The sequence below is a fragment of the Pseudophryne corroboree genome, chromosome 8, assembly GCF_028390025.1.
Source record: "Pseudophryne corroboree isolate aPseCor3 chromosome 8, aPseCor3.hap2, whole genome shotgun sequence".
In the NCBI taxonomy this organism is placed as follows: Eukaryota; Metazoa; Chordata; class Amphibia; order Anura; family Myobatrachidae; genus Pseudophryne; species Pseudophryne corroboree.
This window is the reverse complement of record NC_086451.1, coordinates 329,190,083-329,217,192: the sequence shown is the minus strand read 5'-3', so window position 1 is coordinate 329,217,192 and position 27,110 is coordinate 329,190,083. Positions and strand designations below refer to the sequence as shown.

General features: G+C 43.7%; 1 long non-coding RNA gene and 1 pseudogene across 1 annotated transcript in view; one reads left to right on the top strand and one right to left on the bottom strand.

Moving 5' to 3' along the window:
- LOC134947761 (uncharacterized) overlaps window positions 1-27,110 on the bottom strand; it is a 101,101-nt gene that overhangs the window by 57,793 nt on the left and 16,198 nt on the right. The window lies entirely within an intron of this gene.
- LOC134950029 (5S ribosomal RNA) lies at window positions 7,353-7,471 on the top strand (annotated as a pseudogene).

Genomic DNA, 27,110 nt, shown 5'->3' with positions numbered 1-27,110 from the left:
GTTGCTAAAAGAAAAAATTGGAAATGTGTTACTTGTAGAAAAAGAGGGGGGATATCAAAAAATGTGAACCATTATGGATTGAGGTGAGGGGAACTGAAGCGATGAATGGGAAAACCAAGAAGTGTGGACTAAATTTGGTCAAAAAAGGAAAGAAGGTAAGTGAAAGGGGTTATGGAGCAGAGTACTAGATTAATGCTAAGGATGAGACAAAAAAGGGGGAAAACAATATATATAATAGATTCCATGTGTTGGGTTTAGGTAACTGTCATGTTAAGCAGAATGACAAGATTATGGGATATAGTCCAGAAATAGGTACTATGTTATTAAGTGAAGACTTACAGGAAGGCACTATAATTGATATTTTCATTAAGGCCTGTAGGTTTTAACCCACCTAGTCTGCAGATCCACTCGCTCTCCTTTTTGAGCAATTCTTCCATAATATCGCCTCCTCTGACTCCTAATTGTATTTTTTCCAATCCGAAGATTTTCAGATCCTTGTGATAATCTTTATAATAGGTGTAAAAATGTCTTGCTACAGATGTCAGTTGTGTCATCCGGGCAAGGGCCGTTGTAGCATTGCGACACGTGCCAACATGCTCCAAAATTCTCTCCTTGAATTTGCGGGTAGTCATCCCCACATATTTGAGGTTATAGCTACACATTATATAGTATACCATTGCCTGAGTGTCACAATTGAAAAAATGCTTGATCGGTATTGTGTACCCATATTTGTCAACCACAGAGTTTTTTTAAGAATCTGGGGACAAGCTTTACATTTCCTACATGGGAAAGAGCCTGTCAAAGTACTGTGTCTCTGGGTTGTTTCTGTAAAATAACCAATCAGTGTGCTTTGTCTATATGTTTTTTTTGGTGGTGAAGTGGCTCCTGACTAGATGGTCCTTGATATTCTTCGACCTTCGCCAACTCATCTGAATTTTTGACTCTATATAAGGTGAGAGATCTGTATCAAGATGGAGTATTGGTAAATGTTTCTCAATTGCATTTTTCTCCACTCAGGACAAAAAGTCCCACTGAATCTGATTTTTCATCATTTGTATTGACCTGGGGCTTCTTCTGAAGGATCAAAGAATCTCTGCTTATGTGTGTTGCCTCTCTTTGTGCTCACTTAAGGGATCTTTTGCTGTAACCCCTTTCCTCAAGACGGTCAGTCAATTCCTGGCTCCTTATTTTAAAAATATGGTCCTCTGAAGAGTTGCGTCTCAATCTCAGAAATTCTCCTTTGGGGATATTTTTTATAGTAGGAAGAAAATGTGCACTTGTTTGGAAGAGAAGACTGTTTGTCGCTGTCTCCTTACGATAGAGTTCTGTAGCAAGTGTTTCATCAGTTGATTTATAGACCTTTAGGTCCAAAAAGGATACCCTGTCTTTGCTGATTGTATGCGTCAGATTGATATTCAAGTTATTGGAGTTGAGAAGTTTGACAAATGACAGCAGATGTTCTTCATCTCTGTCCAAGATAATAAAGATGTCATCTATATACCTCAGCCAAAGTAACACATTTTGAGTGTACCCCTCATTGGATTCATTGAAGAACTGTGTCTGCTCCCACCATCCCAAAAATAAATTAGCATACGTTGGGGCACATGCTACCCCCATTGCTGTGCCTCTTATCTGTAAATAAAAATGATCATGAGAAGTGAAGTAGTTTTTTTTCTAGGACAAACTGCAACAGGCTGCATAGTGTAGTGTTGAATTCTTCATTTTCTCCCCTGCTCATAAAATATTTAACGGCCTCAAGGCCCTTCCAATGGTCAATGCTGGTATATAACGCTTCTATATCCAGTGTAGCCAGAAGAAAATTATCTTCAAAAGTGATATATTGGATCTTACGGAGTAAGTCAGATGTATCCTGCAAATAGGTGTTACGCACACCAGTGCTAACAGGAGTATACCGGTGTATGAACAGAGAGGGAAGCGAATCAAATGAACTCACAGACAGTATAACATAACATACACAGGAGGTGATGGAATAACTAATAAACACAAAGTGAACGGAGAAGCCCAAAGGCTCAGGAATTGGGTGTCTCCCTAGTGTCAGGAATGCTCAGATGGAATAGAGCGGACAATGAAGCGATGTGTAGTGATTTAACATGTGGAGCACCTGAAATGATGTTGCTAAGAGCAACAGAAAAAACCCCAAAGGGTTACCAACGGGTGTGGGAATAAACTCCTTGGTCAGAGATAGAAATATAGACACAAGGAGAGTATCCACAATCCTAACCCCCACTTGCAGGGCACAGGTTCAGCTTACTGCCACTAAACTGACACCTGGACGCCCTGCACAGTGAGGGAGGATTAAGCAAGCAGGTCTGAGAGTACAGCCGCAAACCTGCTGGGTTCACAGAATAGCAAAAGAACCCCAGCAGGTCAAACAACTGACTCCAGTCTTACTGCTAGGTCCGGATTGGCAGAATGAAGTACCGAATCCCAAGGCCTATTCGCAGTAAGCAACAAGTAAATACAAAGTCACACAGTACTAGCTAACTCTCTGGAACTGACTAACAAACAAAGATTCAGCAGCATTTGCCTAGCCTGAGAGGATGGTTTATATAGCAGGTGCTGTCCACGCCCCACTCAGACCTCACAGACTATGAGCACAAAACCAGCGCCGGATTCCCTGCCGTGCACAGAGCCTGTAACCACTACACAGTAAAAACCCGGACCGGAGTATCAGCTGCACTCAGGTTACTTCGCTAACACTTGCCTCCCGGTTGCCATGGCGACGTGGCAGCACAGAGCAGGAGATCCTAACAATAGGATGGCAGTAATAGTACATATTCATGGAGATGTAGATCTAGGAAGCGACTCGGTTGTTCTAATAAGCCTCCATTCCCTGACATAATTGGTCTTCCAGGTGGTCTCGTGATATTCTTATGAATCTTGGGAAGGAGATAAAAGGTGGGTGTCTTGGGGTTTATTACTATCTAATAATTATGTTATTGTTTCGTAATTGAGCCTGATGAAAGTGCTTCATCAATAAGTCGAGTATATTCCTTCAGAAACTGTTGTGTAGGATTGGTTAGCAATCTTTGTAACACGAGGTCTGATTAAGTTGACGAAGTGCCTCAGTAATATACATTTCCACCGGCCAAAGGACAATATTTTCGCCTTTATCCGAAGGTTTTATAACAACATGTTTCCATGTCTGTATTTCGTTGAGTGCCTCTCTTCCTCTGAATTTTAGATTTTTAGGAAAAATATAAAGTTTCCTATGGCTCTTCATATGGATGAGATCAAATTCTTTGGAGACCATATTAAGGAATAGTCGTACTTCAGGGCAGTTATTGTCAGGGAGAAAAAAGGTTGATCTCCCTTTACACATCGGGCGTTGTTTGGATATCATATCTGTATTGGAATTCCAAATAGAGATCCTCAAGAGTTTCAAGTTTGTTCCTATCCTCATCTGTCAATGGGGACTCATCTGTGTATTGTGGCTGTTTGTATCTGTTGGCAAAGAATTTCTTAAGAAGCAACTTACTTCCAAATAATATTAAATCCTTTTCCCATGTAAATCTATCAAATGGTTTTGTTGGAGAAAAGGACAATCCTTTACTCAAAACACTGGTTTGTTCAAAATACAGTGTTTTGTTTGTAAGATTGATAATTTTGAGATGTTGTGAGGTAGACATGTCTATCACATTTGTTTCTTCTGTCGTGCTGGGTATTTCGAAGTCCGTGGTGTGTCCCAGCTGGGATCTCTTTTCCAATGACTCTTCTTCCCTCCTCTTCTCTTCTTTCTGAGGGTCTGCTTCTTCCTCTTGTTCTCTGACCAATACCTAAAAATTAGGGGGAGTCTTCATTATAGTTCCGATTATAATTGGGACGTACGGTCTCAGTCTCACTCATGGAGTCTTCACTATTAGATGATTCAAATTCAGAGAAGGTATATCCCTCCTGTGGTCTCCTACCCCTATTCCCTGGCGACTATATATTCCACCTGAATATGTTTCCTTGAGAAAAATCACATTTATCTCTTTGTAATTTGATACGCTTCCAATCTATTATGGTTTTCTCATAGGTTTCCAGGTCCCTTTTATGTTTCTCAAATGTTGTCTGGAAGGATAAATCATTTTTTCCCAGCTCTCTAAATCCTTGCCTAGATCCTCTATCTCCTTTTCAACTTGGTCTAGGATCAGAGTATCGTATTTAATCAAAATATGTAGTAGGTAACTCGAGCATTGGAGTAATGCAGATTCGCATTCACTTTTCAGAGTCTCCATTGCCAACAGGAAAGAGAGAAAAATCTTAGGTCTAAGCCCCCTGAGTACAATTTTATGTTTGATATAATTCTCCAATGTGGTTATGTCCCGGTCAAGTGAGTCCTCCGCTGTAATGTTTTCTGTAATTTCGAAAAAGTGATCTTCCAATCCGTGGATGTTTTGCCTTGATCATACAGTATGTGTCAGAGAAAAGATCCTGAAATTGTTCTAAATTTCTCTATTTGGACAATTCATTATTTAGGGAGAAGGAGGTCATAATGTATATGTATATAATGTGGGGATGACTACCCGCAAATTCAAGGAGAGCATTTTGAAGCATATTGGCACGTATCGCAATGCTACAACGGACCTTGCCCGGATAACACAACTGAAATCTGTAGCAAGACATTTTTATACCTATCATAAAGATTACCAGAAGGATCTGAAAATCTTCAGATTGGACAAAATAGAATTAGGAGTCAGAGGAGGCGATATTATGAAAGAATTGCTCAAAAAGGAGAGCGGGTGAAAACCTACAGGCCTTAATGAAAATGCTCAAAAAGGAGAGTGGGTGAAAACCTACAGGCCTTAATGAAAATATCAATTATAGTACCGTCCTGTAAGTCTTCACTTAATAACATAGTACCTATTTCTGGACTATATCCCATAATCATGCCCTTCTGCCTAACATGACAGTTACCTCAACCCAACACATGGAATCTATTTTATATATTGTTTTCCCCCTTTTTTGTCTCATCCTTAGCATTAATCAAGTACTCTACTCCATAACCCCTTTCACTTAACCTCTTTCCTTTTTTGACCACATTTCGTCCACACTTCTTGGTTTTCCCATTCATCGCTTCAGTTCCCCTCACCTCAAACCAGTTTTTCTGGATCCCTGTCACATAAATATTTATTTTTTTCACTAACCTTTTGGGTTTTTTACGAGCATCGGATTTGCTACACACTTCACCCTTGCCATCTGTTCATAATGGTTCCCATTTTTTGATATCCCCCCTTTTTTTCCACAAGTAACACATTTAAAAAAAGATCTTTTATCAACAGTCTTACAGCTTTCACTTTCCTCTAATTAAAGATACAATACTTTCACTGCACACATCACTCATGTTTACTCGCTCTTCATCACATTGAGTTTTAGTAAACTTTTTTTCTCGGTACAATTCCTATTATTCATATTTTGTAACCATAGAAATATAGTCCCGATAGCGTAATCTGTTTGTTAGACTTATATTTCTATACCCGAGTATACGGATCACCGCATCAATATTAATTCACCCCACACCAACCTGTACACCTAAATGATATTTTTGAGCACTTGCAATGTACAATTTTTTATAAGCACAGACTCACTTATAATAGAATTAATTATATCTCTCTCCATTATCCCTGGAAAGAGAACTTTATTTACATAATTAAGTTTAAAATGTCTTTCTTTTTACCATGCCATTAAGAATTGTCTTGTTCTCTCTCTTATTTTCCCTTCCTTTTCCTTGGGTTTCCCCCTGAGTTTTATATATTTCCCTAATTTTTAATTACAGTACCAGCAGGTCACTTGTAAACAGATCTAATGACTCACTATTTGTGTGTTAATCATCAAATGTATCTCGTTATGCAACCTGTGTTTTTAACTTTGCCTCTTCTATGTGGGTGACCATCCTCATCTCTGTTATTTAGTTGTGGCTGCCACGGCTATCTCTAAGCTGCGGCAGCGGCTACCCATTTGCATCCATAGTGACGTGTTACTTAGCAACAGAGCGGGGCATTACTTCTGCCGCTCACACTGTAACCTAGTGACACGGCGGAAGCTGGGAGCGGCCGTCAACTAGCGTCTTTAGCGGCGCGTTACCCAGCAACTAAGCGAGACTGCAATTTCCACTGCTAAAACTGTAATTCAGTGACGTGGCGGAAGCTGGAATGCACCCACGTCCATTATGACGTATACAATTACCGGGACGCACAGGTTGACTAGCTCCAATAGCATGTCCCCGCCTCTGATCACAGCGATTGGCTGATGATCAGATTATCAGGTATTTAAACACTCTCATACAGCCTGACTGCAGGCTCCCCGGAAGTGAACAAGCCCATTAAGCGGGTGAAATGTGAATTCCATTGGAGACCTCACTCACTAGGATCTCGGATTAGGAGACCAAATAACCCTGAGACTTTTGGAGACTTTGACACCCACTGGTATTTTTGGTATCTTTTGTCCCTAATGCTATGATTGAATGCCTCCCCTGTCTGATCAATTATTTGATTTACTTGGTGGATACCTGTTTAAACATCTGAAATTATGTACGATTTGTCCATCTGTGAAACAATAGCATGTGCAATTGTGTATTTAGGTGAGACTGATAATTGTGAATATGTTTAACAGGGTATTAACTTCAATTTAGCCTACCTAGTTTAGAAGGTTCTGTCATTACTCTGGTACTTAAATATATAGTTTATGCAACCATGATTTGAGATATCTGACACAGGCAATATCCTTAATGACTGTGGAGGCAACAAGTCATCATCATTATTAAAAAAAATTCTGACTGTGGAGGCAATAGATCTTTTACTCTGATTGCTTTAATTTGCATATACCCTTTTTATACCAGTGTAGTGGATGATTAATTGTTTACTCTTAAACAGTCTTTTGGACCAACCACACATTTTTGTCTACAACCATAATAGAGATCAATACTAATCTTTTTTCCCATTGTCTTTTAAAAAACTGGGTTTATATCCCATTTGACTGCTGAACACATAAGCGAGCAGACTACTTTGGAATTTGAATTAAGTGATATACACATTTGTGTAGATATACTGCCTGTTCTATCTAAACTTATTCCGTGGACTCTCATTCATGATTCAGGTGGGTGAACCCCTCTTGCAGACGTGGGAACACGCGTGCCTGTCTAACATGGACAGCAGATCCATAATTTATTTTCTTCCCTCTCTTTTTTCTTTCTCTGGTCTCAATAATCTCTAGCATATTCGCACATCTCTTTTCTTTCTCTTCTGTCCTTTTCTATCTTTTTGATTGGCCGGGGTGTTCCCGTTCGTCTACGGGCAAATCAATTATTTCAGTGCACTCTCATTAGTGTGTCTGTAATATCGGACATATTTTTCTACTACCATACCCCAACGTACATGCCCAATCTCATCCAATCTTGGAAGCCAAACGGTGGTGGGCTGGGGTAGTACCTGGATAGGAGACCTCCAGGGAATACGCAGTGGAGTAGGAAGGCATTAAGAGGATTGTCTGTAAAGACACTAACAGCAGCATTACAACTTTTTTTTAACTTTAATCCTTCTAGTCTCAGTACATTTCTTTTCCAAATCTACACACAATATATCAGTGAATTTCAACCTTTTTTTTCTCGCGGCACACCAAACAATATTTTAAAATTGCCAAGGCACACCATCAGTTCCCCACAGAAAAAAATAAAAAAAACACACATTGGCCCTCATAGCAATAAAAAAAAAATCCACACATACATTGGCCTACACAGAAAAAACAATCACATTGCTCCCCACATAAATCCTATTGCTCTCTACATAAATCCTATTGCTCCCCACATAAATCCTATTGCTCCCTACATAAATTATATTGTTCCCTACATGAATTATTCACATTGTTCCCCCCATAAATCCTTATTCTCCCCACATAAATCCATAAATCCTTATTCTCCCCACATAAATCCTATTGTTCCCCACAGGAGAAAAAAAATAACAAATATTAGCCCCTACCGGTCAGCTGTCCTCCTCCCTGTCCCTCAGTGGCGGGGATTGTTCATAGTGGAGTGCTGCGAATACTGATCAGTGGGCGGTCGGGCAGGTGTGGATGTGGGTGGGCAAGGAAAGCTGTGTAGGCAGGCAGGAACTGGAAGATATGTGTGCAGGTGGGTGGGCTGGCTGGGTGGTGAGACGCGGTGGCCGTGACCTATGATATCACACCGCCGCGTCTTCAAGGCATACGTCACGGCTGGAGCACGACTGATCCTCTAAGAAGAGCCCTGGCCAACAGTTCATTCTGAAGGTGCAGGAAGCTGCTCTAGCTCCGCGGCACACCTTGCAACTGGCCGCGGCACACTAGTGTGCCACGGCACACTGGTTGAAAAAGCCTGCAATATATAATAGGATACAGCAATTAATGCAGACAATTGTGATATATCTGTACAACTGTCACGATAGTGGTGCAAATCCAGTGAGTTGGTCTTCCCTCACACCAATTGACCCTTGTGGGTCTCATGAATACAAACTGGTTTTGTACTGATCCACGACAGACGGAAGTAGAATTACCGGTATTTATCTTTCCATCTGAAACCATTGTTATATGCTGATGGATCAGAACATATTCTGTTTTTAAGGTTTTGCAGCATTTTTGGATGTTAATTTAATTTACTGATTATTTTTATGTGACGAACCATTAAAAGTTAAGTCTTAATTTAATACTGAAATATTGTCTTTAGAATGTAAATACAAAAGAGTGCACCCAAACAAGAGTCTTTTTTTTCTCTGTTTTCCATATATTTGCCTAATTCTTTTCTGATTATCCATGCTCGTCATGTGTTCTCTTTGTCTGATTAGGGGGGAATTCAATTAGCCACTGTAAATTACGGTGACTAATTGATCCCCCGATTGGTTATTCAATTGTTCCGAAAGACGGCACTATTGAGTATTTTTTTAATTTTTCGCTCACCATATATTGCCATCTAACAGTGTATCTTTGCCATTGAGAGCAAAGTGAAAAACAAACAAAACAGTAACAAACACACAGTTGCCTGTGACAACCCTTCGTAATAAAAGTGATTTGGGTCTTCTATGGGTTCAGGTCTGGCCTCTCTCTTTTTGGGGTGTCAAACATACGCAAGACAAATTTCTTTCCAAATCATACAGTGGATAAATCACAGATTAAAGGGGGGTACTCACGGAGCGATATTTTAAGTAATCTCGCTGGGTGAAATGAGCGGCCCCCCCGTCTCCCCCCGCACGCTCAGCACAGATCGCACTGTGCGGAGCGGCGGGAGAGATGTGTGCTGAGCGGTTCGCTCTGCACACATCTCTCCCGCATTGGCCCGTCTATATGGGCCTATAGAGTATATCAAGAGAAACGTACATAAATGTTGATGAATTAATTTACAAATAGATAACATATTATTGTATTTAATAGTCTTTACTTTTTGAAATCTTCTAAAGAAAAACCAGACTGAATTTACTAATTCATAAATGTTATAAAGCTTATTAGGGAGTAGATTCTAAATTTAAAGTCTGGAAAATGTTATTTTATTTATTAGTGTTGCTGGACACATTTTGCTATATTGTTTGGAAACTGTTACTTTTCTGTATTTAATAGCAAGCCACTTCTCATTTTTATACACATGTCATGCATAAGAATAATAGCTGTTCATTGATTCTAAACGTTTCTGGGCTATTTAACACAGCATGGGCTCTTGGTACATTACATACAGCAACTAAAACCAACCTAAACAGGGTATTTTAACACAGAAGACTACATTTATTTACTGGCCCTTGGATGATTAAATGGTCCATGTTATGAAGACCAATTACATTAAATCATATTGTATAAAATACAGACTAAAATGAAGACAAATTTCTGTTTGTTTGTTGTTTACTCTTTTTTTAGTGGTGGATACCGTGACTGTTGATATAAACATATATGTATTCTGTATTTCCTGCTATCATTTTGGATTTAATTGCAAACCATTTTCGAAATAAATGATACCTTGCTAGTAGAGGAGGTTTGATCCTTGACTTACATATAAACTGGTACATAAACATAAATATCTGACTCTGCAGTATTGTTTACATGGAAAATTAAATGTTAAATTCCAACATTGCAGTGAAGGTTTCACATACTTCCCAAGTTTACAGATAAAGGGGGTCATTCAGACTGCGATCAGGTCCGAACTGCGCATGCGTATGCACTGCAATGCGCAGGCGCGTCGTATGGGTGCAAAGCGGATCGTTGCTGAGCGATGGATTGTATGAAGTATCCATTCGCACAGCCGATCGCAAGGAGATTGACAGGAAGAGGGCGTTTGTGGGAGTCAACTGACCGTTTTCTGGGAGTGTTTGGAAAAACACAGGCGTGTCCAAGCGTTTGCAGGGCTGAAGTGATCGCAGCGGCTGAGTAAGTTCTGAGCTACTCAGAATCTGCACAAAACTTTTTTGGACTGCTCGGCTACACATGCGATCGCACACTTGCAAAGCTAACATACATTCCTCTATAGGTGTCGACTATCTGATAGCAGCGCTACAAAAAAATAGGATTTTAATACCTACCGGTAAATCCTTTTCTCTTAGTCCGTAGAGGATGCTGGGGTCACTTTAAGAACCATGGGGTATAGACGGGATCCGCAGGAGACATGGGCACCTTAAGACCTTCAAAGGGTGTGACCTGGCTCCTCCCTCTATGCCCCTCCTCCAGACCCCAGTTTAAGGAACTGTGCCCAGGGAGACGGACATTTCGAGGAAAGGATTTATTGTTAAAGCACGGTGAGCATCTTACCAGCTCACACCGCAAGCATGAGCAGAACGTGGCATTCAACAGAACACAAGCCAACGGCATGAAGAAATTTGCAGCAATATGCTGACAAAAACTGTAACACAACCTGTGTGTAACCACAACCAATAACTGCAGATACAGTACGCACTGGGACGGGTGCCCAGCATCCTCTAAGGACTAAGAGAAAAGAATTTACCGGTAGGTATTAAAATCCTATTTTCTCATACGTCCTAGAGGATGCTGGGGTCACTTCAAGAACTATGGGGTTATACCAAAGCTCTAGAACGGGCGGGAGAGTGCGGATGACTCTGCAGCACCGATTGACCAAACATGAGGTCCTCATCGGCCAGGGTATCAAACTTGTAAAACATTGCAAAAGTATTTGAACCCAACCAAACATCTGCTCGGCCAAGTTGTAATGCCGAGATCCCCCCGGGCTGCCGCCCAGGATGAGCCCACCTTTCTAGTAGAACGGGCCTTCACCGATTTCGGTAACGGCAATCCAGCCGTGGAATGAGCATGCTGAATCTCACCACAGAGCCAACTCGCAATGGTCTGCTTGTAAGCAGGACACCCAATCTTGTTGGGAGCATACAGGACAAACAGAGCCACCGTTTTCCTAATCTGAGCCGTTCAGGCGACATAATCTTCAATGCTCCAACCACATCCAGAGACTTTGACTCAGCAAAGGTGTCAGTAGCCACAGGCGCCACAATGGTCGGTTCCTGTAGAAAGAGGAAACCACCTTCGGTAGAAAATGCTGACGTGTCCTCAATTCAGCTCTATCTTCAAGGAGGATCAAACAAGAGCTCTTGTGATACAAGGCCCCTAACTCAGACACCCGCCTTGCAGATGCCACGGCCAACAGGATGGCCACTTTTCAAGTGAAAAAAGCAACTTCACCTTCTTAAAGGTTCAAACCCACGTGATTGAAGGAACTGCAACACCACATTACGATCCCATGGTGCCACTGGAGGCACAAATGAAGGTTGGACGCGCAACACGCCTTTCACGCAAGACTGAACTTCCGGAAGGGAAGCTAATAGTTTCAGAAAGAAAATTGCCAATGCTGAAATCTGGACCTTAATGGAGTCCAACTGCAGTCTGCATTTCCCCCAGCCTGTAGGAAATGGAGAAAACGCCCTAACTGCAACACTTCCATTGAAACTTTCTTGGATTCACACCAAGACAAATATTTTGTCTAAAAACAGTGGTAATGTTTAGACGTTACTCCTTTCCTGGCCTGAATAAGAGTGGGGATGACACTTCCTTGGGAATACCCTTTTGGCTAGGATTCAGCGCTCAACAGTTATGCCGTCAAACATAGTCGTGGCAAGTCTAGGTACACGCACGGCACCTACCGTAGTAGGTGCTCGCGAAGAGGAAGAGGCTCAGGATCTTTTAATGAGCAACTCCTGAAGATCTGGGCACCAAGCCCTCCTTGGCCAGTCTGGGGCAGTGAAAATTGCCCGAACCCTTGTTCTTCTTATGATCCCGTGAACTTTTGGGATCAGTTGAAGTGGAAGGAATACATTGACCGGAATAGCCACTGGGTCACCAGAGCATCTACTGCTATTGCCTGAGGGTCTCTTGACCTGGTACAATATTTCTGAAGCTTCTCGTTGAGACAAGAAGTCATCATGCCTACTTGAGGAACTCCCCAAAGACTTGTCACCTCTGCGAAGATTTCTTGGTGGGGGTCCCACTCTCCCCGATGGAGATCGTGTCTGCTGAGGAAGCATTCTTCCCAGTTGTCCACTCCCGGAATGAAAATTGCCGACAGAGCCCTTACATATTTTTCTGCCCAGAGGAGGATCTTCGTCACCTCTGCCATTTCCGCTCTGCTTTTCGTTCTGCTGTTGCATTGTCCAACTGGATCCGCACGGGGTGATCATGAAGAAGATGTACCGCCTGTTGAAGGCCATTGTAAATGGCTCTCAATTCCAGCATGTTCATGTGAAGGCAGGCTTCCTGACTTTAGCATTTTTCTTGGAAGCTTTTCCCTTGAGTAACAGCTCCCCAGCCTCGGAGACTTGCATCTGTGGTTACCAGGACCCAGTACTGAATCCCGAACCTGCTTCCCTCTAGTAAGTGCGAGCTGTGGAGCCACCACAGGAGCGAAATCCTGGCTTTTGCCGACAGGATTATTTTCCGGTGCATGTGTAGGTGGGATCCTGACCACTTGTCCAACAGGTCCCACTGGAATACCATGGCATGGGACCTGCCAAACTGTATGGCCTCGTAGGCTGCCATCATCTTCCCCAACAACCAAAGGCACTGATGGATCGACACACTCGATGGTTTCAATATCTGTTTTACCATTTTCTGGATTTCCAGAGCCTTTTCCACCGGAAGAAATACTCTCTGAACTTCTGTGTCCAGAATCATCCCGAGAAAGGACAATCTTGTCGTCGGTTCCAACTATGACTTTGGATAATTTATGATCCAACCATGTTGTTGGAGTATTGACAGGGAGAGTGTGATGTTTTGTAACAACTGCTCCCTGGATCTCGCCCTTATCAGGAGATCGTCTAGATAAGGAATTATATTGACACCTTTTTGACGCAGGCAAACCATCATCTCCGCCAACACCTTGGTGAATACTCTCGGCTCCGTGGAGAGACCGAAAGGTAACGTCTGGAATTGGTAATGGCAATCCTGAACCGCAAATCTTCAGATAAGCCTGGCGAGGAGGATAAATGGGAACATGCAGGTAAGCATCCTTTATGTCTACAGACACCATGTAGTCCCCCTCCTCCAGACCGGATATCATTACCCTCAGTGATTCCATTCTGAACTTGAATCGTTTTAAGTGGATATTCAGATTTTTAGATTTTTTTTTTTTTAGGTTTTGGATCGGTCTGACCGAGCCGTCCGGCTTCGGAACTATGAAGAGGCTTGAATAAAACCCCTCTCCTTGTTGTTACAAAGGTACCAGGACTATGACCTGATCCTGACATAATTTTTGGATTGCCGCTGTTACCGCTTCCCTTTCTGGAAGAGAAGCTGGCTAGGTCGATTTGAAAAATTGGCATGGGGGAACGTCTTGAAACTCCAGCTTGTATCCCTGGGACACTATTTGCAACACCCAGGGATCCAGGTCAGACAGAATCCAACCTTGGCTGAACAGTTTGAGACGTGCCCCCACCCGAGTGGCCTCCCTCAAAGGAGCCTCAGCGTAATGCTGAAGATTTGGCAGAAGTAGGGGTAGACTTCTGCTCCTGGGAACCTGAAGCCGTTGTGGACTTCTTTCCCTTTCCCCTTCCCCTACCTGCAAAGAAGGGGGAACCTCTTGTCTTTTTTTATTTATTGGGCCGAAAGGACTGGATGTGCGAGTGATAGGTCTTTTTTGCCGGTGCAGGCGCAGAGGGCAAAAAATGTCGACTTTCCTGCGGTAGCCGTCGAGACTAACGCATCCAGGCCATCGCCAAATAAGGCCACACCTTTATATGGGAGAGCCTCCATGTTTCTTTTGGAATTTGCATCCGCGTTCCACTGACGAATCCCCAACACCCGCCGAGCCGATACTGCCCTGGTAGCAGCTTGTGAACTCAAGAGTCCAATATTTCATCGCCTCTAGCATGTATGCAGCAGCGTCTTTGATATTCCCTAACGTAAGAAGTATCTCATCTTAATCAGTCGTGTCAATTTCTGATGACACGCTTTCTGATCATTTTTCAATAGCGCGACTCACCCAAGTGCAAATAATAGTGGGTCTGAGCAGCGTACCATTTGCAACATAAATGGATTTTAATGTAGTTTTCACCTTTCGGTCGGCAGGCTCTTTTAGTGACGCCATGCCCGGTGCAGGGAGAATTACTTTCTTTGTCACCCTGGACATCGCACTAACACAGGGGGTGACTGCCGGGAAAGAATATATTAAGCCCGTGGGAGGGACTCTTATTAGATCTATTTCCTTGGATTCCCTATCGTCGACACAGGACTTAGAGTCCGTGTTGGTAGCAATAGTCATAACATTTGTAAATGGACTTTATGTGACCCAGGGAGGGTCACCTGCAGATGGAATAAGAGAATCCTGAAAAAACACATCTTCCACATATCCAGCATGCAGTATTAGATACAGCCTTATCTAATCTCCTATTGATGCATACTACCACGTATTTCTTTCACCGATGCAGGCTCTTGGTGTGCCAGTATCGCCACCACCGTACAACTCTGTGTCCCTACAATGGCTTCCTCCAGGGAGGAACTCCCTGCCTCAGACATGTCACACACGTGTACCACATACACTCACAGACACACTGGGACTTATAGGGAACAGACCTCTGTCAGATGGACACAGAGAGGAAAAACCAGCTCACACCCCAGCGCCAAGCACACACAATCTGTGAAACATATCATTGAGCACAGACCTGCAGCGTTTTTATTATTATAATACAGGCACCATATACATCTCCCCCCCCCCCCCCCCCCATTTTTGCACCCTGATACATGTCAGTACTGAAGGGAGGACCAGCGTTTCTGTGAGGAGAAAATGGCGATGATTAGTGTGCTAGCTTAGTGAGGAAGAATCCACGCCCCCTTACTGGCGCGCTTCACACGCTCTTAACTAATCAGTTAATTATACTGCCGGGGGTTCCTTTTGCCATAAACTAAGTTTTATGCTGCCCAGAGCGCCCCCCCCCTGAGCCATGCACCCTGCAGTTCTCAGCAGTGTGTGTGTGTGCTGTGAGGAAGAAGCTCCGCCCCCGTAATGGCGCGCTTCCTTCCCGCAATTTTCAACAAATATTTATACTGGCGGGGATTAGGACAGTGCCTTGGCACAAATGTCCCCTTATACCAGTGTCAGAATGAGGATTTATATGCTGCCCAGGGCGCCCCCCCAATTCCCCCCCCCCCCCCGTGCCCTGCACCCTGTAGTGCCGCTGTGTGTGGGAGCATGGCACGCAGCGTGCGATCGCTGTGCGGTACCTCAGAAGCCGTCACTGAAGTCTTCTTTGCTTCTTCTACTCACCTGCCTTCTGACTTCTGGCTCTGCAAGGGGGGTGACGGCCGGCTCTGGGAACGAGCATCTAGGTGTACCTAGCGATCAGACCCTCAGGAGCTAATGGTGTCCTGTAGCCAAGAAGCAGAGCCTTTAAACTCACTAGAAGTAGGTCTAACTTCTCTCCCCTAAGTCCCACGAAGCAGGGAGACTGTTGCCAGCAGCCTCCCTGAAAATAAAAAACCTAACATAAGTCTTTTTCAGAGAAACTCAGTAGAGCTCCTCAGTGTACATCCAGTCTCACTGGGCACAGAATCTAAACTGGGGTCTGGAAGAGGGGCATAGAGGGAGGTGCCAGGTCACACCCTTTGAAGGTCTTAAGGTGCCCATGTCTCCTGCAGATCCCGTCTATACCCCATGGTTCTTGAAGTGACCCCAGCATCCTCTAGGACGTATGAGAAATAGCTAGCGAGCGATCAGGTCTGAATGACCCCCAAAGATGGATAGTTTCTCTTATCTACTAAACCAAACCCTAATCTACCCAGGCACTGGTCACATTATCAACTGAGAAAGGGAGCGACTAGGCACCAGGAAAATCAAGAAAAACTATACGGAATTAACCAGCCTGGGACGATCTAGGTGCAAACTATCTTGAAATTAGTATATCCGCCTGGTGGTGTGCCCTGAGTCAAAAAAGAGTATACAAGCATATACAGAGAGAGGAAAGAAGACTGTGTGTAATATGTAAATACTAAAACATAGCTTTTAATGAAAATACCATATAAAACAGTAACATATCTCACTGCAAATAGTTAGAGAAATAGTCTGAGATATCTAAATGTACAAGATAAGAAAATAGACAAACATAAGATGAGAACAAATTCCCATTGCAGCTTCACACCACTGGGTTCTGATTGTTCATATACTTGACTATAATTATTAAACTAGAAAAATAAGTGTTTGTTCTGGTCACTCTCCATTCATTATGGGTTGCCGGTTTGCAGTCATAACTTGGGATGCATCCTACCGCCCTGACCAGTACAGATAGACTGTATTGTCGAGGCCATTAAAAGCTATGTTTTAGTATTTACATATTACACACGGTATTTACCAATTAAGAAGAGTGCGCCCACAAAAAGAGTCTGTATATACTGGTCACATTATACCAAGGCACTGCTTCCAAATAACTTAATGGGATTATTTTACAGGAACATGTAGATAGAGTTGTCTAACCTTTATTATCCTTATTTCTTGGCTCACAAGTTGGAAATAGATTGCTAGGATCATGCAAGTATTAAAGGGTATGTCAGAATACAACAGTTACAAGCTAAGTTTTTCCTGGAAACTATACTTGAGGGACATTAGGTGGCACTATTCTCAGTGCGTTACTGTGTATCCTCTCTGTGTTGTGAAAATGTACTCTCTTATTTATGGTTGTGGTTCATTGGGTCATTCAGAATTAGATTGACAGTCAATCAGTCAACATGTTAAAGGTAGACAATAAAAAGGTCGATAAGTACAAAAGGTCAACATGGAAATGGTCGCTACAATTTTTTGATTTGGGTGTCATTTTCTGTGTTAAAACAGATGTGCCCCAATTAGTGCACGTCACTCATCTCACTTTGGGCAAGATGTCTCACTCCGCTACTGTTGTGCTCGGTACAGGTTACTATTCCCAATCATAGTCCATGAGGATGGTAAATGATAAATCATATGTCTGTCGACCATTGTCATGTTGACCATTTGCATGTTGACCTTTTGAACCTGTCGACCTAATGCATTTCGACCATATGGGATTGGCCTATTGACTGTTGCCCTATTGACTGTTGACCTATTGACCGTCGACCTATCATCTGGATCCCCTCTCTTACTTCTTTCTGTAATGCTCCAAGGTATGTTAGAAAGTTTTACATGTTCTGGCTAAAGTATAAATCCACAATCTTTCCATACGTATTTAATGCTTAAACAAAGAAGCGTTTTCTGCAACAGGGTAATGCAGAGGTTGCCAAACGTAGTCCTAAAGACACCCCAACAGTCCAGGTTTTAAATGTATCCAGCTTGGACACAGGTGACTTAATTAGCACCTAAGTAAATTTGACTTAACCATCTGTGCTGAGCCATGGATATACCTAAATCCTGGACTGTTTGGGTGCCTTGAGGACAGATTTTGGGTACCTCTGGGTTAATGGATTTAGAAATAGTACAACAGCAGAATACAAACCAATATTCCAAGAAAATCTTCGAAGCCTAAGTGAGTACCTCAATGCTGTATTTCAAATGAAGTAAAGAAGGAAAAAGAAAGAAATGGCTGGTAGCCCAGAACTTAAGCTTGCAATGGCTAAACCGAATAATAACAATAATCAGCTGGGAAATTGTAAGGTTGAAATGCTGCAATCTAGAGATAACTTGTGGGTGGTTATTACTATAAACAGACCAAAGTGCAAAGAAAGGGATTAAGAAATACATTTAGGGCCTGATTTAGCACAGATGGCAAAAGCAAAATCTTTCTCTAATGGTCAAAATCATGGTGGTAATTCAGACCTGATCGATAGGCTGCGTTTTCGTACAGTCTGCGATCAGGTCTAAACTGTGCATGCGTATGCACTGCAATACACAGGCACGTTGAACGGGTACAAAGCGGATCGCACTCAGTGATGGGTTTGTGCGAAGAATCCATTTGCACGGCCATTCGCAAGGAGATTGACAGGAAGAAGCCGTTTGTGGGTGGCAACTGACCGTTTTCAGGGAGTGGTTGGACAAACGCTGGTGTTCCCAAGCGTTTGCAGGGAGGGTTCCTGATGTCAATTCCGGTCCCAAACAGGCTGATGTGTTCAAAGCGGCTGAGTAAGTCCTGGGCTGCGCAGAGACTGCACAAGATCTGCTTATACAGCTCTGCTACACATGCGTTCGCACACTTGCAGTTAAAATACAATCCCCCGGTAGGCAGCGACTATCCGATAGCCGCAGTGCAAAAATCGCCTGCTAGTGATCAGGTCTGAATTAGGCCCCATGTGCACTGCTGGTGGGGCAAATCTAACATGTGCAGAGAGATTAACATTTGGGTGGGTTATTTTGTTTCTGTGCAGGGTAAGTACTGGCTGCTTTATTTTTACACTGCAATTTAGATTTTAGTTTGTACACACCCTATCCAATTCTACTCTCTCTACACGTTACATCTGCCCCACCTGCAGTGCAACATGGTTTGAAAGATTTTGCTTTTGAGATCCATGCTGAATCAGGCCCATAGACATACTGTAAGTAAATGTAAGTTTTGTAGTTGAAGATTGCCAGACAAAATCACATAACATAAGAGACTGCTGCAAAAGACATATGTGATCATTACAGAAGCTTCACAAAAGATACAATTTAAAAAAAAAAGAAAGGTGTTTAATCTGAGAAAAAGATACAAAATGATACAGGAACGAAAAGCATATGCAGGAACATAATAATAGTATGCATGACATACTGTAGTAGAACAACGCTAGTCGATGGATGAGAATGGTCCTTAAAGCTAAGTAAAGTCACATTATATGAACATTAGGCATGAGTTACATCTAAGATAAAATAATACCTAAAAAAAAAAATCAACATGGAAACAGAGAGTTCAAACCACACACAGACAAATCAGTGGAGTGGAACTATTAGAGGTACTAAAGGACATCTGTCCCCTCACATGACAAGTTATAGAAACTGCACCACAGGGCTGTACCTAAGTACACTGCGCAAAAAAATAAAGGGAACACTAAAATAACACATCCTAGATCTGAATGAATGAAATATTCTTATTAAATACTTTGTTCTTTACATAGTTGAATGTGCTAACAACAAAATCACACACAAATTATTAATGGAAATCAAGTTTATCAACCCATGGAGGTCTGGATTTGGAGTCACACTCAAAATTAAAGTGGAAAAACACACTACAGACTGATCCAACTTTGATGTAATGTCCTTAAAACAAGTCAAAATGAGGCTCAGTAGTGTGTGTGGCCTCCACGTGCCTGTATGACCTCCCTACAATGCCTGGGCATGCTCCTGATGAGGTGGCGGATGGTCTCCTGAGGGATCTCCTCCCAGACCTGGACTAAAGCATCCGCCAACTCCTGGACAGTCTGTGGTGCAACGTGGCGTTGGTGGATGGAGCGAGACATGATATCCCAAATATGCTCAGTCGGATTCAGGTATGGGGAACGGGCGGGCCAGTCCATAGCATCAATGCCTTCGTCTTGCAGGAACTGCTGACACACTCCAGCCACATGAGGTCTAGCATTGTCTTGCATTAGGAGGAACCCAGGGCCAACCACACCAGCATATGGTCTCACAAGGGGTCTGAGGATCTCATCTCGGTATGCTCTGGATACTACGCTGACAGACACAGCAAACCTTCTTTCCACAGCTCGCATTGATGTGCCATCCTGGATGAGCTGCACTACCTGAGCCACTTGTGTGGGTTGTAGACTCCGTCTCATGCTACCACTAGAGTGAAAGCACCGCCAGCTTTCAAAAGTGACCAAAACATCAGTCAGAAAGCATAGGAGCTGAGATGTGGTCTGTGGTCACCACTTGCAGAACAACTCGTTTATTGGGGGTGTCTTGCTAATTGCCTATAATTTCCACCTGTTGTCTATTCCATTTGCACAACAGCATGTGAAATTGATTGTCAATCAGTGTTGCTTCCTAAGTGGACAGTTTGATTTCACAGAAGTGTCATTGACTTGGAGTTACATTGTGTTGTTTAAGTGTTCCCTTTATTTTTTTTGAGCAGTGTATGTGCAGAGTATGCCACCGCACATAGGGGGTAATTCAGACTAGAGATGTGCAGCAGGCATTTTTCGGGTTTTGTGTTTTAGTTTTGGATTCGGTTCCGCGGTCGTGTTTTGGATTCGGATGCATTTTGGCAAAACCTCCCTTAAGAATTTTTGTCAGATTCGGGTGCGTTTTGGATTCGGGTTTAAAAAACAAAACAAAAAAAAAAACTCAAAAACAGCTTAAATCATAGAATCTGGGGGTAATTTTGATCCTATAGTATTATTAACCTCAATAACCATAATTTCCACTCATTTCCAGTCTATTCTGAACACCTCAAATATTATTTTTAGTCCTAAAATTTGCACCAATGTCGCTGGATGACTAAGCTAAACGACCCAAGTGGGCGGCACAAACACCTGGCCCATCTAGGAGTGGCACTGCAGTGTCAGACAGGATGGCACTTAAAAAAATAGTCCCAAAACAGCACATGATGCAAAGATAAATAAATAAATAAATAAATAAATAAAAGGTGCAAGATGGAATTGTCCTTGGGCCCTCCCACCCACCCTTATGTTGTATAAACAGGACATGCACACTTTAACAAGCCCATCATTTCAGCGACAGGGTCTGCCACACGACTGTGGCTGAAATGACTGGTTGGTTTGGGCCCCCACTAAAAAAGAAGCAATCAATCTCTCCATGCACAAACTGGCTCTACAGAGGCAGGATGTCCACCTCCTCCTCATTGTCCTATTCCTCACCCCTTTCACTGTGTACATCCCCCTCCTCACAGAGTATTAATTCGTCCCCACTGGAATCCACCATCACAGGTCCGTGTGTACTTTCTGGAGGCAACTGCTGGTAAATGTCTCCATGGAGGAATTGATTATAATTCATTTTGATGAACATCATCTTCTCCACATTTTCTGGAAGTAAACTCCTACGCTGATCGCTAACATTGGGGAGCGGCTGCACTAAACACTCTTTCAGAGTACACACTGGAGGGGGGAAACTCAGGTAAAATAAAGCCAGTTTGTGCAAGGGCCTCCGAATTGCCTCTTTTTCCTGCCAGTATACGTACGGACTGTCTGACATGCCTACAGTGATGCCGTCACTTATATAATCCTCCACCATTCTTTCAATGGTGACAGAATCATATGCAGTGACAGTAGACATCATGTCAGTAATCGTTGGCAGGTCCTTCAGTCCGGACCAGATGTCAGTTTTCACTCCTGACTGCCCTGCATCACCGCCAGCGGGTGGTTTTGGAAATGTTATCCTTTTCCTGGCAGCTCCAGTGGCGGTAGAAAATGAAAGAGGAGCTGTTGGCGGGTCACGTTCCGCTTGACTTGACAAGTGTCTCACCAGCAGGTCTTTGAACATCTGCAGACTTGTGTCTGCCGGAAAGAGAGATACAACGTAGGCTTTAAACCTAGGATCGAGCACGATGGCCAAAATGTAGTGCTCTGATTTCAACAGATTGACCACCTGTGAATCCTGGTTAAGCGAATTAAGGGATCCATCCACAAGTCCCACATGCCTAGCGGAATCGCTCCGTTTTAGCTCCTCCTTCAATCTCTCCAGCTGCTTCTGCAAAGCCTGATAAGGGGAATGACCTGACTTAGGCTGGCAGTGTCTGAACTGACTTCACGTGTGGCAAGTTCAAAGGGTTGGAGAACCTTGCACAATGTTGAAATCATTCTCCACTGTGCTTGAGTCAGGTGCATTCCCCCTCCTTAGCCTATATCGTAGGCAGATGTATAGGCTTAAATGGCCTTTTGCTGCTCCTCCATCCTCTGAAGCATATAGAGGGTTGAATTCCACATCGTTACCACCTCTTGCTTCAGCTGATGGCAGGGCATGTTCAGGAGTGTTTGCTGGTGCTCCAGTCTTCGGCACGCGGTGGCTGAATGCCGAAAGTGGCACGCAATTTTTCGGGCCACCGACAGCATCTCCTGCACGCCCCTGTCGTTTTTAAAAAAATTCTGCACCACCAAATTCATTGTATGTGCAAAACAAGGGACGTGCAGGAATTTGCCCAAATGTAATGCACGCACAATATTGTCCGATGTCACAAATCCCCAGGAGAGTCCAATTGGGGTAAGCCAATCTGCGATGATGTTCCTCAGTTTCCGTAAGAGGTTGTCAGCTGTGTTCCTCTTATGGAAAGCGGTGATACAAAGCGTAGCCTGCCTAGGAACGAGTTGGCGTTTGCGAAATGCTGCTACTAGTGCCACTGCTGCTGTTGTTGCTGCGGGAGGCAATACATCTACCCAGTGGGCTGTCACAGTCATATAGTCCTTAGTCTGCCCTGCTCCACTTGTCCACATGTCCGGGGTTTAGTGGACAACAGCATTTTTTAGGACACTGGTGACTCTTTTTCTGACGTCTGTGTACATTCTGGGTATCACCTGCCTAGAGAAGTGGAACCTAGATGGCATTTGGTACCGGTGATACACTATCTCAAGCAATTCTCGAAGTCCCTGTGAACTAACGGCGGATACCGGATGCACATCTAACACCAACATGGTTGTCAAGGCCTGAGTTATCCGCTTTGCAACAGGATGACTGCTGTGATAATTCATCTTCCTCGCAAAGGACTGTTGGACAGTCAATTGCTTACTGGAAGTAGTACAAGTGGTCTTCCGACTTCCCCTCTGGGATGACGATAGACTCCCAGCAGCAACTACAGCATCGCCAGCAGCAGTAGGCGTTACACTCAAGGATGCATCGGAGGAATCCCAGTTAGGAGAGGACTCGTCAGACTTGCCAGTGACATGGCCTGCAGAACTATTGGCGTTCCTGTCCAAGGAAGAAATTGACATTGAGGGAGTTGTTGGTGTGGTTTGCAGGAGCTTGGGTACAAGAGGAAGAAGGAATTTAGTTGTAAGTGGACTGCTTCCGCTGCCACCCAAAGTTTTTGAACTTGTCACTGACTTCTGATGAATGCGCTCCAGGTGACGTATAAGGGAGGATGTTCCTAGTTGGTTAACGTCCTTACCCCTACTTATTACAGCTTGACAAAGGCAACACACGGCTTGACACCAGTTGTCCGCATTTCTGTTGAAATAATTCCACACCGAAGAGGTGATTTTTTTTTTTGTATTTTTATCAGGCATGTCTATGGCCTTATTCATCCCACAGACAACAGGTGTCTCCCTGGGTGCCTGACTTAGACAAACCCCCTCACCATCAGAATCATCCTTGTCAATTTCCTCCTCTGCGCCAGCAACACCCATATCCTCATCCTGGTGTACTTCAACAGTGACATCTTCAAATTGACTATCAGGAACTGGACTGTGGGTGCTCCTTCCAGCACTTGCAGGGGGCGTGCAAATGGTGGAAGGAGCCACCTCTTCCCGTCCAGTGTTGGGAAGGTCAGGCATTACAACCGACACAATTGGACTCTCCTTGGGGATTTGTGATTTAGAAGAACGCACATTTCTTTGCTGTGCTTTTGCCAGCTTAACTCTTTTCATTTTTTTAGCGGGAGGATGAGTGCTTCCATCTTCATGTGAAGCTGAACCACTAGCCATGAACATAGGCCAGGGCCTCAGCCGTTCCTTGCCACTCCGTGTTGTAAATGGCATATTGGCAAGTTTACGCTTCTCCTCAGACGCTTTTAATTTAGATTTTTGGGTCATTTTACTGAACTTTTGTTTTTTGGATTTTACATGCTCTCTACTATGACATTGGGCATCGGCCTTGGCAGACGACGTGGATGGCATTGAATCATCTCTGCCATTACTAGTGGCAGCAGCTTCAGCACTAGGTGGAAGTGGATCTTGATCTTTCCCTATTTTACCCTCCAAATTTTTGTTCTTCATTTTTTTAATGTGTGGAATTATATGCCAGTAATATATATGGAATTATATGGCAGTAATGTCTGGAATTAGATACCACTAGATATATACCAGATACCACTGTGACTGGAATGATGATGACCTATGTACAGTGACAGCACCCTACAGCAGCAAGATGCAGCACAAGACACTGGACTTTTAGTAATGTACTGTAGTATACTGGTCACCACAATGCAGCACAAGACAATGGGGGTCATTCCGAGTTGTCCGCTCGTTGCCGATTTTCGCCACGGAGCGATGAAGGCGAAAATGCGCATGGTACGCAGTGCGCATGCGCGAAGTATTTTAGCACAAAACTTAGTAGATTTACTCATGACCGAACTAAGAATTTCCATTGTTGAAGTGATCGGAGTGTGATTGACAGGAAGTGGGTGTTTCTGGGCGGAAACTGACCATTTTCTGGGAGTGTGCGGAAAAAAGCAGGCGTGCCAGGATAAAATGAGTGTCTGGAGAAACGGGGAAGTGGCTGGCCGAACGCAGGGCGTTTTGTGACGTCAAACCAGGAACGAGACGGGCTGAGCTGATCGCAGTGTAGGAGTAAGTCACGAGCTACTCAGAAACTGCTAAGAATTATCTATTCGCAATTCTGCTAATCTTTCGTTCGCAATTCTGCTAAGCTAAGATACACTTCCAGAGGGCAGCGGCCTAGCGTGTGCAATGCTGCTAAAATCTGCTAGCGAACGAACATCTCGGAATGACCCTCAATGAGTAGTGATACTGAGCACTGATGAGGATACTAGAACTGACACTGGGCAACGAGATGCAGCACTGGACTATTATACTGTAGTATACTGGTCACCACAATGCAGCACAAGACAATGAGTAGTGATACTGAGCACTGATGAGGATGCTAGAACTAACACTGGGCAGCGAGAACAGCACTGGACTATTGTACTGTAGTATACTGGTCACCACAATGCAGCACAAGACAATGGGGGTAATTCTGAGTTGATCGCAGATGGAACTTTGTTAGCAATTGGGCAAAACCATGGTGGTCATTCCGAGTTGTTCGCTTGCAAGCTGCTTTTAGCAGCTTTGCACACGCTAAGCCGCCGCCTACTGGGAGTGAATCTTAGCATAGTAAAATTGCAAACGAAAGATTAGCAGAATTGCGAATAGACACTTCTTCACAGTTTCTGAGTAGCTCCAGACTTACTCGGCAACTGCGATCAGTTCAGTCAGTTTCGTTCCTGGTTTGACGTCACAAACACTCCCAGCGTTCGCCCAGACACTCCCCCGTTTCTTCAGACACTCCCGCGTTTTTCCCAGAAACGGCAGCGTTTTTTCACACACACCCTTAAAACGGCCAGTTTCCGCCCAGAAACACCCACTTCCTGTCAATCACATTACGATCACCAGAACGAAGAAAAAAACCTCGTAATGCCGTGAGTAAAATACCTAACTGCATAGCAAATTTACTTGGCGCAGTCGCAGTGCGAACATTGCGCATGCGCAATTAGCGGAAAACGCTGCGATGCGAAGAAAATTACCGAGCGAACAACTCGGAATGAGGGCCCATGTGCACTGCAGGGGGGCCAGACATAACATGTGCAGAGAGAGTTAGATTTGGGTGGGTTATTTTGTTTCTGTGCAGGGTAAATACTGGCTGCTTTCTTTTTACACTGCAAATTAGATTGCAGATTGAACACACCACACCCAAATCTAACTCTCTCTGCACATATTATATCTGCCCCCCCCTGCAGTGCACATGGTTTTGCCCAACTGCTAAAAAATTTGCTGCTGCGATCAACTCAGAATTAGGCCCAATGAGTAATGATACTGAGCACTGATGAGGATACTAGAACTGACACTGGACAACGAGATGCAGCACTGGACTATTGTACTGTAGTATACTGGTCACCACAATGCAGCACAAGACAATGAGTAGTGATACTGAGCACTGATGAGGATACTAGAACTGACACTGTGCAGCAAGAACAGCACTGGATCTATTGTACTGTAGTATACTGGTCACCACAATGCAGCACAAGACAATGAGTAGTGATACTTAGCACTGATGAGGATACTAGAACTGACACTGGGCAGAGAGAACAGAACTGGACTATTGTACTGTAGTATACTGGTCACCACAATGTAGCACAAGACAATGAGTAGTGATACTGAGCACTGATGAGGATACAAGAACTGACACTGGGCAACGAGATGCAGCACTGGACTATTGTACTGTAGTATACTGGTCACAACAACGCAGCACAAGACAATGAGCACTGATCCTGAGCACTGATGAGGATATTAGAACGGACACCGAGTAGCGAGATGCAGCACTGGACTATTGTACTGTAGTATACTGGTCACCACAATGCAGCACAGATACTGAGTACTGATACTGAGCTTTCCATTCAGAGAACATAGCCACGTCTTCTCGCTCTCTCGACAATGCACGAGTGAAAATGGCGGTGACGCGCAGCTCTTTATATGGAATCCGAATCTCGCGAGAATCCGACAGAGGGATGATGACGTTTTCCCTCGTTCGAGTTTTCCGAGTAAGGCGGGAAGAACCGAGGCTGCCTCGGAACCGTGTAAACCACGTGGAGTTCGGGGGGGTTCAGTTCTCGGAGAACCGAACCCGCTCATCTCTAATTCAAACCTGATCGCTATGGTGCATTTTTATCATCCCTGCAATCAGGTAGCCACTGCCTTCGCTGTGCAAGTGTGCGTTCGGATGTGTTGGAGAGCTGCACAAACTAATTTTGTGCAGTGTCTGCACAGCTCGGGACTTACTCTTTCAGTGCGATGATCCAGGCCGGAGCTGATGTCAGACACCCTCCCTCCAAACG